Source organism: Artemia sp. Qi Xiang Cuo, chromosome 1 (genome assembly GCF_049724085.1).
Source record: "Artemia sp. Qi Xiang Cuo chromosome 1, ASM4972408v1, whole genome shotgun sequence".
Lineage (NCBI taxonomy): Eukaryota > Metazoa > Arthropoda > Branchiopoda > Anostraca > Artemiidae > Artemia > Artemia sp. Qi Xiang Cuo.
In genome coordinates, this window is record NC_142794.1 from 67,589,442 (window position 1) to 67,604,419 (window position 14,978).

At 37.0% G+C, this 14,978-nt stretch overlaps 1 protein-coding gene across 6 annotated transcripts in view; it reads right to left on the reverse strand.

Annotated features, from left to right (window-relative positions):
• The window catches only part of sp3 (phosphatidylinositide phosphatase spermathreecae), a 124,578-nt gene that overhangs the window by 88,416 nt on the left and 21,184 nt on the right, over positions 1-14,978 (reverse strand). Inside the window, exon 1 of one of the 6 annotated variants that reach the window (XM_089086157.1) lies at positions 3,129-3,147. The exons of 4 other annotated variants lie outside the window; for them this stretch is intronic. The gene's annotated coding sequence lies outside the window, so the exon portion shown is untranslated. Of the gene's footprint in view, positions 1-1,977; positions 1,997-3,128; positions 3,148-14,978 lie in introns of those variants that run through there. One more of the 6 variants, XM_089086170.1, reaches the window with a different exon arrangement.

Sequence of the window (14,978 nt, forward strand, 5' to 3'; positions counted from 1 at the left end):
CTCTGAACTACAACTAAACTAAAATATAAATCTAACTAAAACTTTAAGCTAATATAAAAATAAAACTCTAAACTAAAACTCATATCTAAAACTAAACAACAACTCTAAACTAAGACTCTTAACTAAAACTAAACAAAACTACAACTCTAAACTAAAACTCTTAACCAAAACTAAACTATAACTCTAAACTAAAACTCTTAACAAAAATTAAACTAAACTATAACTCTAACTGAAACTCTAAACTAATACTCTAAAGTCCAAACTAAAACTCTTAACTAAAATTAAACTAAACTATAACTCTAACTAAAACTCTAAGCTAAGACTCTAAGCTAAAACTCTAAACTCTAAACTAAAACTCCTAACTAAAACGCTACAACTCTAAACTAAAACTCTTTACTAAAACTATACTACAACTCTAAACTAAAACTCTTAACTAATACTAAACTAAAATAAAATGCAATAAAAACTCTGAACTCTAAACTATAACTCTTATTCAAAACTAAACAACACCTCTAAACTCAAATTCTTAACTAAAATTAAACTAAACTATAACTCTAACTAAAACCTAAGCTAACATTCTAAACTAAAACTCTTAATTAATACTAAACTGTAATTCTAACTAAAACTCTAAGCTAAGACTCAAAAATAAAACTCCAATATCTAAACTAAAACTATAACTCTAACTAAAACTCTAAACTAAAACTGTAAACTATAATTATAAACTATAACTCTTAAGTAAAACTAAACTACAGATCTAAACTAAAGCTCCTAACTAAAACTAAACTAAACTATAACTCTAACAAAAACTCCAAGCTAAGACTCTAGTCTTAGCTTGGAGTTTCACCCCAAATCATCTTCTAAAATGTCTCAAACTGTTTCGCCCAAAAAATCCCTAAAATGTCTCAAACTGTTTCGCCAAAATAATCCCCTAAAAGTAATTTCTGTGCGTTCCTTTGTTTCGGCATCCCTGCGCTGTTACATTTGAAATTCCCAAGAAACCATTTCCCGCGTAAAATATATTCAATCTGTCTTGATCTCGTATGAATTTCTGAAAATATATCTAAGGTGTTCCTAGTTACACTATTATGGCTTCGATAGAATATTAATATTTATCTCTCAGACCTAAAGAGATGAAAAGCCATATTTAAAAATAGACTATTAATTTATCTCTCAGACCTAAAGATCAGAGAAGCCATATTGGTTCTTAATTCCCCTTCGTTGATTAATAATTCCCCGCCGATTATGCAAATCAATTTCTCAGAAATCTAGTCCCCCTTCGCGGATCAATAATCCAGGAATAAATTATGTCCTGTCAGCGCTGGTACTGTCCTCCCTACTGCTAAAATTCTTTGTTCGGTTCAATAAAGACCACGAAAATACTGACATATCATCTACAGAAATTTCAAACTTGGTCGGTAAACACAGCAATTTTACCGACTTCTCCCGTGATTTTACAGAAGGTGCCACAATTTCCCATTTGGTTAAATAAACAGCATTAAAATAGTGACATGATATGTACCAAAATCTGAATTTCGGTTGGTAAATGCAGCGGTTTTACCGACTCGTGCAGTAATTTTATGAACTGTATTCGAAACGGACATTATGCTAATTTTTGATAAAAACAATCGGTAAAAATGACCAACCAGACTGGAAAATCTCTAGCCCCCCCCCCTGAACATGTTGGCTAGTAATGACCCTGGTAGTATGATCTCTAACAGGAAAAGTAGACTCTAGCAGGGGCCGGCAATAATTTTTAGCTGTAGATTAAAACAAGAAGCCAAAATGAGAAAACTAAAAGGATGTTTGGGTCAGCCATATTCTCATTTTAAAAGAACATTTAGTTAATGCACTTTAATTGACTGCAACACTAATAACATCCCTAGACAAAATTCATTTTTTAACTGTTTGCCCATGTACAAACGGCCGTCTCTCCCATCCATGGTCTGGCTAAAAATGATGTTTCTTTAATTCTCTCACCTTTTCTGTTTGTGTTCCCTAAGTTATTAAGTAAGTGGTCACAGCAATTTATGAATATGTTTCCCAGAACTTGCCACACAATTCCTCTGTTCATATTAGTTTAATGCCCGTGCCACATCATAGTCACATCTATCGAAAAAGAAAGCCAAATATCATAAATGAATAGACAATTTTCTTGATTTTAGCGTCACTTGTATTTAAAAGGCAAAAAATTAAAATTGCAAGAAATTAGTTTAAAGAGTTTGCACCAACTGTAATTTGTGTCCAACTGTTCTCTATTAACCCTAAGACTTCTTAACTTTTGTCAGATTCCTCTCTCAGATATAAAAACCGCTATTCTAAGTTTCCATCTTTTTGAGTTTTAAAAATTATGCCTTAAACCTTGACTCTGATTGTTCAGTCAAGAAATTTATGTTTCAAAGTTCAACAATGTTCAACTCGAGAAATTACGGCAAACGTAATTGGCACTGTAGTCGTGCGTAATTTTGATTTTATCGACAAGTGTGACTATAATGTGGCATGGGCATAACAGTAAATGATAAACAAACGGCAGAAAGAAAAGACTTCTTCTATTGAAAATTCAATGAGTATACATAATATAGACTATATATTTACATAATGAGGGGGGGGGTAAATTTTAATGGTCTACTTTAATGAATAATATACGTAAGTATTTTAGGGTGTTTTCAAGTAGTTTCCAAGTATTATAGGGTTTTCTTCTGGAAAGTGCAAAAATAAAAATTGGACGTCACTTCGGGGTCCATTTAAGAGTTCAAATTGGGTTTCTGGGTGAACTAATTATTATATTTTGAAAGAGCATAAAAAAGGCACTAAGTAGTGAGTTTACTTTGTTCCTATATCAATACTGGAATCTGGTAAATATGTACGTTAAATAATATTCACTATCCAACAGTTCTTATATTCTTTTGCAGTCAGATAAGGAAAATGCTTTAGACAGGTCAAGAAATCAATAAAATAGATACACAAAGCATTGAAGGATGCGAAATAATAGAGAAATATATTACTTGCTAACTAACTTCTTGCACATTGCAGTAATCTCAAAAAAAGAAAATTGATGGAAAATCTCCAATAGAAAATTCCCCTCTCCATGCATATTATAAAGTTCTCATGCATATTAATAAGAATCGTACTTTTAAATTTAAAATTACTTGAAAAATTTATCCCAGAAAAGTCCCCCGGGGACTTTTTCCTCCAAAAAATCCCCTCTTCCTTCAGAAAATTTCCCTTTGTGGAGAAACCACATCTAAAAAACAAAAATCACAATAATGAACTGAGTCAAAAAACTTAAACATTAGTTTTTTTCTCAAATAGAGTGCTCTCAACAATATAGTTTATTGCAGCCTGAATAAAGTTGTCCTTTACCTATATTTTTATAAATTACTAATTAGTTTATTTTGATTACATATATAAAGATTAGGAAAGATACGAAAATCAAGTTCACTGTAATATGGACAATTCCCCCTCCCCCCACCCACAAAAACTTTTCCCCACACGTAAAATATGAGCAGTATCTTTAGATTTTAAAATTATTGTTGAATACCAAATTCAGAGAGTTTAGTGAAAAAGAAATTTTATAATTCCAGAAGTGCGTTCAATGAAAGAGCTCGCAATTATCTAACCCGTTAATTGAGTAGGGTATCCAGAAAATGTGAATAAACAGAGGCAATGCTATAGCGTTGCCTATAGTAAAGGCCATACAGCTCCAATGTTTAATTTTTTTCCAGAGGCACTTCATATGAAAGAGATAATCACATAAACTTCGGAGGGGGCTCATTCGAATGGAAATCGAGAGATCTACTGTCCTTTTAAAGAAACAAAAGTGATCGAAGGGCAACTAGCCCCCCCCCCCCTACACCAAAAATGCATCTGATATAAAATTATAGATAGCCATTTTCTTAAAATAGTTCAAGGATCATAAAACAAAAACTGCGGTGTCGACACAACCCCCCAGGGCCCGGGGGGCAAGCTTTGTATGTTATGCCCTGGGAGCACATATGGTTCTTATGAAAGGAATGCTCGTATAAACTTCACAGAGGGCTCATTTGATTGGAAATTGAAAGTTCCAATGCCCTATTTAAAAGTCAAAAGACATCGAGGGTAACCAGCCCCCACGCCCCTTTTTCCCAAATGCATGCGATAAAAATTTTGAGATTGCCATTTTGCTAAAAATAGTTCAAAGATCATATGAAATAAAAACTCCTGTGTCGACATAACTCCTCAGGGCCCGGAGGCAGTCGTTGTAAGTTATGCCCTGGGGGCATAGAAGGCTCTTGTGGAAGGGATGCTCGTGTAAATTAAAAAAGGACTCATTTGACTGGAAATTGAAAGTTCTAGTTGACTTTTTAAGAGTAAAAAGAGATCGAAGTGCAACTAGCCCCCCCGCCTTACACGCCCTTTTTTCCGCAAACCCATCCCATAAAAACTTTGAGATAGCCTTTTATTTAAAAATAGTTCAAAAATCATATAACAAAAGCTACGAGGTCAACACAACCCCCCAGGGCCCGTGGACAGGCGTTGTGTTATGCCCTGGGGCAAGGCCGTATCCAGGGGGAGGGGTTACCCGGTTTGAACCCCCCCCCCTGAAATTAGTAAAACCTAGGTAAAAATCAGTAAAATTAGTCGAAAACTGAGTCAAAAATTAGTACCCCCCGAAAAATTCAAAAATTAGTAAACCCCCCCCCGAAAAAAAAATCCTGGATCCGCCCTTGCCCTGGGGGAATATGTGGCTCTTATGGAGGGGATGCTCGTAAAAACTTCAGAGAGCTCATTTAATTGGAAATTGAAAGTTCTAGACTTCTAGTTCAGTTTCTAAGAGTCAAAAGAGATTGGTGGGCAACTAGCCCCACGCCCCTTTTTCCCCAAATGCATCCAATAAAAATTTTGAGATATCCATTTTGTTAAACATAGTTCAAAAGTCAGATAACAAAAACTCAGGTGTCAACACACACACACACCCCCAGGGCCCGGGGGCAGACGTTGTAAGTTATGCCCTGGGGGCATGTATGGTTCTGATGAAAGAGATGCTCGTATAAAATTCATAGAGGGCTCATTTGATTGGACATTGAAAATTTCTAGTTCACTTTTTAAGAGTAAAGAGATATCCGAGGGCAACTAGCCCCACCCCCTCCGCCCTTTTTTGCCCAAACCCATCCAATAAAAATTTTGAGATAGCCATTTCGTTAAAAATAGTTCTAAGGTCAGATAAGAAAAACTTCTGTGTGAACGCAACCCCCCAGAGCCCGGGGTCAGGCGTTGTCAGTCATGCTCTGAGGGCACATGGTTCCTATGGAAGGGATGCTCGTATAAACTTCGGAGAAAGTTAATTTGATTGGAAATTGAAACTTCTCGTTCACTTTTTAGGAGTCAAATGAGATCGGAGGGTAACAGTCCCCCCCCCCTCATCGTCCTGTTTTCCTCAAAACCTAGCCGATAAGAACGTTGAGACAGACATTTTTTTTAAATGGTTCAAAGATCATATAACGAAAACTCCAGGGTCAACACTATCCTTCAGGGCTCGGGGAAGGCGTTGTAACTTATGCCCAGGGGCATATGTAGCTAGTATAGAAGGGATGATCGTATAAACTTCAGAGAGGGCTCATTTGACTGGAAATTGAAAGTTCTAGTTCAGTTTTTAAGAGTCAAAAGAGATCAGAGAGCAGCTATCCCCCCTCATGCCCCTTTTCTCCCAAATGCATCCAATGAAATTTTGAAATAGCTATTTTGCTAAAAATACTTCAAAAGTCAGATAACAAAATCTCCGGGGTCGACACAACCCCCAAGGCCCGGGGGCAGGCGTTGCAAGTTATGCCCAGGGGGCATATAGGGTTCTTATGGAAGGGATGCTTGTATAAACTTCAGAGAGGGCTCAATTGAATGGAAATTGAAAGTTCTAGTTCAATTTTTAAGAGTCAAAAGAGATCGAAGGGCAACTAGCCCCACTCCACGCCCTTTTTCCCCAAACCCATCCGATACAAATTTTGAGACAGCCATTATTTTAAAATAGTTCAAAAGTCAGATAACAAAACTCCAATTTCGACACAACTCCCCAGGGCCCGGGGGCAGGCATTGTAAGTTATGTCTTGTGGCCGGATATGGTTCTTATGAAAGGGATCCTCATATAAACTTCAGATAGGGCTCATTTGATTGGAAATTAAAATTTCTAGTTGACTTTCTCAGAATCAAAAGAGATCGGAGGGCAACTAGCCCCCCCCCTCTCCACGCCTTTCTTCCCCAAACCCATCCGATAAAAAAATTGAGGAGACTATTTTGTTAACAATATGCCAAACATCAAATATTAAAATTCCGGGGTCGACACAACCCTCCAGGGCCCGGGGGACAGGTGTTGTAAGTTATGCTCTGAGGGTATATATGCTTCTTATAGAAGGGAAGCTCGTATAAACTTCAAAGAGGGCTTATTTGATTGAAAATAGAAAGTTCTAGTTAATTTTTAGAGAGTCAAAAGAGATCGAATTGCAATTATACTCCCAACGTCCTTTTTCCCCTAAACCATCCGATAAAAATTTTGAGATAGCCATTTTGTTAAAAATAGTTCAAACATCTGATTTATTCCTCAAAAACCAAAAACCAGGTAATTAGAAAACAGCAAATTGAAGACACTCAAAGATTTACAGCGAAGTCTCCCATTTGAAGAATATTTCCTTTGGCATGGTTTCGTCGGATTCGGCCTGTCACATTATGCTGTCTCCAATAATTTATGTACCCGCTCAGCCTATAAAGTCATTTGCAACATCTGGGAAAAGGGGTATCCAGACTAGGGTCTTGGGAGTGTCATTTCTCATTTTGTATTTAGTGTATCATTAATGGGGGACGCCAGTCCAAAGCCGTTTTGGCCGATTCGAGCCCTTTTCCTGGTCGGCAAAAAGGCTCAAAGACAAAGGTATCAGATTTCACACAGACTTGAGTGAACAAACTCTAAGAGGGCGACTTCCAGGGGTTCCTTACGCTTTCAATATTAGTTACATTTTCCCAGTACATTCAACTTATTCGCGCAATTTGTCGAATTTCCAACTCACAAGCTAACGCTTTCAAATTATACACACTAAAGAAACCACATTAGGAGCTAAAGCTTTCTTAAATCATAGTCCATCTGACCTTTTTTGAACAAAAGGAAGGGTTATCCCCATCAGTATAATTGTTGTACCCAAATCCATTTGATTCAAAGTATTTAAGGTTCTTTGTCGGGTGATAAGCAATTTGAAACGTTGGTATGTAAAGTATTCGAAGGGACTGCAGTCAGCAAGTGTTTTTATAAAAATATACTGCAACCGCTTCAATAGAATATTTTTCGCTGCATTTTTAAGCACCAATTACAACAATATTGACTGCAGCGATCTTGCAGGCAAACCCAATATAGGTTTTTGAGTTTTTTTGGGATTTCAGGAAAAATAGGTGTCGGCTTTAGCATTTTGCTAAATCAAAATGTTCATCTGATTCTATTCTATTAGAAAAGACTGAGACCGCCTAACTGCCTCAACTATTAATGTCAGGCAAACTCAAAACGCTTACTATGGGAGAGATAGGAAGGTCGCTTCAAGTATGGTCGCCCCTTAACCATCTTCAAATAAAGAACCGTGCTTTCACATGTGTATCAGTTGCCTCTAAAATGCTATTGTGTTAGGACATTGAAATAACCATTACACTACGAAAACAGTGTAGACTCGTGTTCAACTTCAAATCTGATAACTGAAACATGAGTTCATCTATTGCGAGCGGTGCAAAAAAGGAAAATAAAAGCCCAGTAAAAAAAAGAAGAAGTGAAGATGCAACGACGATTGGCTTCGTTTTTCAAGCCGACTCTAAGTAAATCTACTTTACTTAAAGTTTATGTCGTCAACCGAATTGCAATGCTGTCACTTGAACACTAACGAACGACTCTCAGTTTGTATGATAGATTCCGTAGCTAAAAGACCTCCTGTTCTTGAAAATTTCGAATAATTATCCCATCTGGATGAATTTTAAGAGAACAAACAAGTTTTTAACTAAAAGTAAGGACCCATATTAAAACTTTAAATAAATCCAATTTTTCCATATATGAGGGGGACTTCCCCCTCCTAAGCCACTTTTTCTTTACGCTTAATCTTGACTTTTTTTTCTCAATTCTTTAAGAAAAACTTTATAAACATTAGGGCCGCTTAATGAGAATAAAAGCTTTGTCAAACGAATAGAGACTTTAGTTTAAAGAGCAAGGGATTTAGAAGGGTGCAGCCCCACTCATATATGTACTAATTTTTAGTCTTTTTTAATGTTTATCTGTACTTTCAGTTGAAAAAAACTATTTTTATAAATTTTAATTTCTGATTGTTAGCCAGATTATGCCAGAAAATCCAGCTCTCTCAAGGTGGTTTCATGCACCATCCCCTGTCCCCACTCTGCACCCACCGACACTCTTTCATAACTAATGATTGGAAATTTAAAAAAAAGTTTACTGTTTCAGGAGTCGCTCTTAAAGAATTGGGACAAAAAGTAAAAACTTACGATTAATTAAAAGTATACGTATGCTAAAGTATACGAATGCTACATACTAAACTATACTATAGTATATACGTATACAATATACTAAAGTATGCGTAATAATTTCTGTCAATTTTAAGTTTTGAAAAACTTTTTCTTTAATTTAATTTCTAATCGTTCTAAAATAATACCGGGAAATCTGGCTCTCCTCCATGAAAAACTCCTTCCTCCACGGAGGAAGGAGGAGAAGAATTCTACCTTGGGAAGCTCTTTTCACTTAAAAATACCCCCCTACAAGAAAATTCCCCCAAGACCATCCCACTCTAGCTGGAAATTCCACGTTGAAACTTTCTTGCGGACAACCCTGGATGGAAACTGTTTCTTTGTACACTTCAATTTGAAAAACACTTTAATTTATGATTGTTTTTAAAATAATGACGGTAATCCTCCGTGAAAAGTTTTCCAACGAAAAGCGAGCTAAAGGGTACTTACCAGCAAAGGTTTTTTTGGGGAAGGGGTACAAAAGAAACTTTCAAAAACACATCAAACTCCCTTATGATTTCTGGGTGTATTTTTGGTCTATGCTGTTATTCTGTAAGCAAAGAATAAACCCCAAAATGAGCAGAATTTATTCCGTACAGGAGGTGGATTGTCCCTTGCTTATCCACACCTTCACCTCAAGGTCAAGAAACTTCGGACTGTGGTCATTAGATCAGAAAGTGAGTGTCCTTTTTTTAAGTCCAAAGGGATTGGAGACCAACCAGCTGCGTGGGGGTGATATTTTCCGGGGAGGGGGGGGGTATTTTCTCTGTTTTTTCTGGGGGACATTTTCCGTGGGGGTTATTTTCCGCGGGTTGTATTTTCTGGGGGGGGGGGGGGTAAACGCCGGCCACCAAAAAAAGACAAGGAAAGATATAAAAAAAAAGACCGCTAATATCTTTAGATGCGTCAAACGAGGCATGACTCAAGGCCAATAAAAACCAGAAAAGAACAGAAACGTCGAACAATAAGAAAAAAGGAATTGCAACTAATCAAGTGAAGAAGAGAAGGGAAAAATCAGAATTGCTCGTCAATAAAATTAAAACTAATCAAAATCTAACCTGCATTAGGCTGGAATCTTATTATCTGTATGGGGTTGGAATAACTTAAATACATTTGGTTTGTTTTTTTGTGCGGGAGGGGGAGGGGGGGTCGATTGTTTTTGGTTTTGTTTTTTTTTTAAAATATTGTTTCTAGCTTTCTTATCTCTTCTTGCACTGTTCTTGTTCCATTCTTCCGGTTTCGTATTGCTTTTGTTTTTATTCTTTTGTTGTACTAACATAAATGAATAGATAAATCTTAAAACGAGTTCAGCTAAAAATGAATATGCAAATCAGCTTAAAACGAACAAAAACATATTACTATTGTAGCACATATCAAGCCCAAAACGAACAGAAACTAAATAAACAATGATAGCAAACAATCATAAATGAATAAATAAAGCTTAAAACGAATAAAGCTTTAATTAAATATGCAGATCAAGATTGGAACGAGCAAAAATCACCACAAACAAGAGTATGGGTACTGCCTCCTTCCCTAACTGTAAAAACATAAAACCTACTGTGTCATTGGCGCTTTACTGAAAATGAATTATATCAAAAATATTTTATTAAATACTTATTACAACATTGAAAATAAAAATGAAATTACAGTAATATTAAATTTTGAAATGATGGGCTTTTTAACAGATGATATAACATACCAACTATTTAGTTTAATCTTATTTCTTCCCGAAACCGTTCACGACCAATTTCACTACAAACAAGAGTTTGGCTAATGCCTGCTTCCCTAACTTTATAATTCTAAGGCCTAATGCGTCATTGGCACTTCATTGAAAGCGAATTATACTACGAATATTCTCTTTTCCAATTATTAGAGCATTGAAATGAAAATAAAAATTACACTACTCAAATTTTACATATTCAATTTTATTTATTATGAAAAAGAATTTACTTTTTCCATTTTATTTATTTAATTAGAATCAAACCTTTAGCCTCCTTTAGTATATTAAACCTTAAATGTATATTAAGTTCGTTCCTATCTTGTGGCAATTAAATGTTTTTCCTTGTCCTTGCACTATATAAGATTGCAGTCAGATGCCTACTGGCACAGAAATTTTAGCCCACTTCGCCACTGCAGATGTGGGCGGTTCTGACAGATAACAAGCTGAGCATTTTCGATGAAATCAGATCCTAACCCTGGCGTTTAGCCTGTTGGGAAAATGGGTTTTGACTATACTGAAACTGAGGTGTCGTTAGCGGGTTTAGAATGTAACGTTTGAGATTCGGGTCTCCGGGTTTAAGAATTAATGGATGCAATTACGGAAGTAGGTTGCATCGGCGTTATAGCTACAACGGGTCCTTTAAGTAAATTTTCGAAATAATACTTTATAATTATTCTTAGCCTAATTAAAACTTTCGTACTGGGACTTGTACTTGAGTTTAAAAAAATAGACGCACTTGGCACATCACTGGTATAAAAGTAAAACTTGATTACTCTGTAGGACAGTGATGCCGGGATGTCAAAGGAAAATCCGTCGGCGACCGAGATTTTACCGCCAAGCGAGCATCTGGACGTGAGACCAAATTCTTAAGACATATCTGCGCCAACCACAAACGGAGGGAACGTACATATATACCATATATATCCATGAACCCATATTATAGAATCCATTAATAGAAGCTGATGAACTGAATGAATCCCTTATTCTAGCGAGTCACGATGTTAGACGTGCTTTTGATTCTGGGATACATCCCCAGTTATTAGTGTCTGCTCATAAACGTGGTGTGGACCGATCGGTTATTTTGCCTTTTCGGGATATGTATAAGAAGCTTCGAGTCCAAGTTAAAGTCCCGTCTCCTAACGGGCCGATTGTATTACCAAAAGCTATTCCGGTTAGAAAGGGCATTAGGCAGGGTGCAATTTCGTCACCCCGGTTGTATAATAATAGTGTTCTCGAGGCCCAAAAGTTAGTGCAAATGAGCTGCATTTTCCGAGGTTTGGATGTAACATTACTTAATTACGCAGATGATATTTTTAATTTAAGTAGATGTTTGTCTCGTATTGAAGAAAATTTTCAGATTCTAGATGATGCTTATAGAGAGATAGGCCTATCTTTTAATGCAAGTAAAAGCGAGATTGTTGCTTTCAATAGGAGAAATGCAGATTGTATAGATCTTGCTGTCAAATTTGGTGCTCAAGAGGTTCCACTGTCTGACTCCATAATGTACTTAGGAATGCCTATAGGTCATAACATGGCATCTACACGTGCTCGCCAAATAAGTAATTTCGCAGAAAAGGCACGTAAGGCTTACGGGGCGCTATCTTCAACTAAAGCGAAATATAATCGACAAATTCGAGCTAGGCTATATAATGCACTGGTGATCCCACACTTTCTGGCTTTATCACCGTTTTGGCATATATTTAGTGTTAGTGATAAAAGAAACCTTCGATCACTTTTTTACAAATATGCACAATTTCTTTTAAATACCCCACCGTGGGTTAAAAATTCCAAGATGTCTGCAAGGTTCGGTATCACAGATCCGATTGCTGCTGTGACGAAACGTCGTTCTGAATTTTTGGGGTCGCTTGGGCCTAGTTGTCTGGCAATTGTAATTCGTCCGTAGTGAGTTTTTGTAATAATGTTTTTATTTATTGGCGGTGTATCGTAACGTTTGTTTTTGTTTTTGCAGTTAAGTGTTTTTTTTTGTTTTTTTTTTTTTCTTCTTCTTTATACTCCATTCGTGCCATTTGTGGTTTTGTATCGAGTGGGTGAATAAAATTATCTATCTATATTATAACCCATGTCAACCAGTTCTGACTGACTATCCTGTCACTACCATCGGGAATCGCAGACGAAAATTTAACAGCTCCTATTTCTTGGAATATCCATGGCTCGAATATTCAAAATAACCGGTTTAGGGATTCTGCTTCTGTTGCTGTCACTTCAGTGGGTCATCGTTCTGATCAAATAAAATATATGGGACAAGAACACTAATCGAAGTAGGACTGAGAAAGCGTAAAGACATTTCAGAGCTGATAAGATAACACGAAAGGAGTAACCGGCAAGAAGCGTATACCATTTTCTGAACGAAAATTAAAGCTATTCAGACGGAGACGGCCAAATATGTTGCCTCATGACCCTCCAAAGAACGGGAAAAGGAAATATTAGAGAACAGACGGTATGTAAAGGCTCTGCTAAAAAATACAGCCTTACTTGGACGGCAAGGTCTTGCATTTCGTCGCCATGATGAAGGAGAGTCCAGTACCATTCGAGGAAATTTCGTTGAGACGGTAGGTCTTTTAACGGAAATCAACCCGGACCTGATGGACAAGTCTTGCAAGGCCTATGGCCATTACTTGTCACAGGAGTACCAAAACGAATACACTGAGGTAAAAAGGAAATAACATTAAAAGTTCTATTGCGAAATAAGTCATAGAAGCAAAATATTTTGCCGTTCTTGCTGACAAAACAAAATACCTCTAAAAAAAGAAACAACTTGCGATCTTAGAGCGCTATGTTCATGATATGAAAATCAAAGAGAGCCATAGGTTGCTACCACATGTGCAAGGTTGACGCTGAGAGTTTGGCCGAATTTATTTACAACGAAATAAAGGGTATCGTCAGTATTTTCAGTTTTGCAAACAGTTTTGCAAGCAGTTTTGCAAACAGTTAATGGTTTTGTATCCAACAGCAACATTCGATACCAGTTGTTTGTCGAGGCCCAGAAAACTGCCAACGTGTCCGTGCTAACACTTAAAAGGATAGTTGTGACACGTTGATCTTACTAATATAGATCAGTGGCTAAAAATCTGGTAAGATATGACTGCATACTTGCAATTCTGTCAGTTGTTCAAGAATCTTCTGACAGGGAGGGAGCGGCAGAAGCTACAGGTCTTAAGAATCAACTAAAGTCGTTTCCCCTCATATTCAGTTTGCATGTCATTCACGAAGTTCTTGCAGTGATCAACCCTCTTTCTGAACAACTGCAGGCCCCAGATCTGATAATTTCAGAAGCCTGTACTTTAATCACCGCAACAACAAAAAACAACTGAAAACAATGTGTGGTGTCGAGTATTTTCGAGTCCTATACGGCAAGTCTAAGGAGATGCCTATTAATGTCGGAGCTGACCTGTCAGAAACAAGCGCTTTTGCTTCAACCATATCAGCAAATCAAAACGAGTTCAGAAGATATCCGGAAGACTCAACACTTGGAAAGCATAGCACTGAATCTGAGGGCACTAGAACAGAAGAGAAAATGCGAAGAGAGTTCTACGAGGTTTTGGACAGAGTGGTAAATGAGTTTGAAGAGCGTTTTTCTGTCCGGCTGCCAGTGCTAGAAGCCACACGATGCTTTAACCCCAAATCCTAAGACTTCATGAACACAGATTTACTTCTTGAAATCACGACATGCTTCGATAAGGCTGGCAATCGATGTTATAGAGCTGAAGAGTCAAGCTTTGATAGCTCGCGTATATGTGTCGCAGTTTCCACAGAAACCAACAAATGCTTTAGATGTTTTTGAAAGCCTAGGAGGATTGAAATAAGCTTGTTCTCAGGTTCTTGAGATTGTGAGGGTAGTCCTCATATTCATGCTCACAACATGCTCAGATGAACGATTTTTCTCTGAGCTGACATCTGTGAAGGATTACATTCGGACAACAATGGACAACGAGCGAGTTTCACATTTGCTCCTTATATTCTCTGAAAAGGCTGCAGTGAAGGAGCTCGATTTTGAAAAGCTTGTGGACGGCTTCGCACAAAAATGAAGCCAAGGAGATATCCATTGCTTAAGTAACTGCACGTAACTTTCAGTTTTTAATTTGTGTGCTAAATGTTCTATCTTGTAACGTAAACAATAAGTAGAAACAACGGGAAAAATTTTTTTGATACAAGACAGTGAAACGCCACTTCCACTGTCTTTTGCGTTCCACTGTCTTGTATATAAAAAAAATGCCACCGTTTTTTCTACTTATTGTTTATGATGGAAAGGCAGTATAGTCTTTGTCGCTATTTACGTCTAGCTTATGGGGAGCAGTTGACCTATGATATCTTTTATTTTATGAGTTTAGGCAAAAAACACGCTAATATTATCAATCAACAAAATATTTTAGAATCTAAAAAAAAAAAAAATAAGCATTCCCCTGTCTTGTATATAAAAAAATTTCCCCGTTGTTTCTACTTAGTGTTTATGATGGAAAGGCAGTGTGGTCTTCGTCGCTATTTATATCTTGTAACGATTTTTTGGTCCCTTACCAGGTTGCAAAAGGCAAAATCTAAATAAATTACGTTGCTTTCATGTGTATCCGACGACTAATTTGAAGAGTAGTCTACCTAACAGAGTAATTACATTTTGAGTCTGGAAGGGGGCCCAAAATTGATCTTTGCCCCCCCCCCCCTGAGGTTTCTGAAATGGCGCCACTGATTTGATGTAAGTGACATTAATTGCTGAAAATTCATCAGTTCAAAA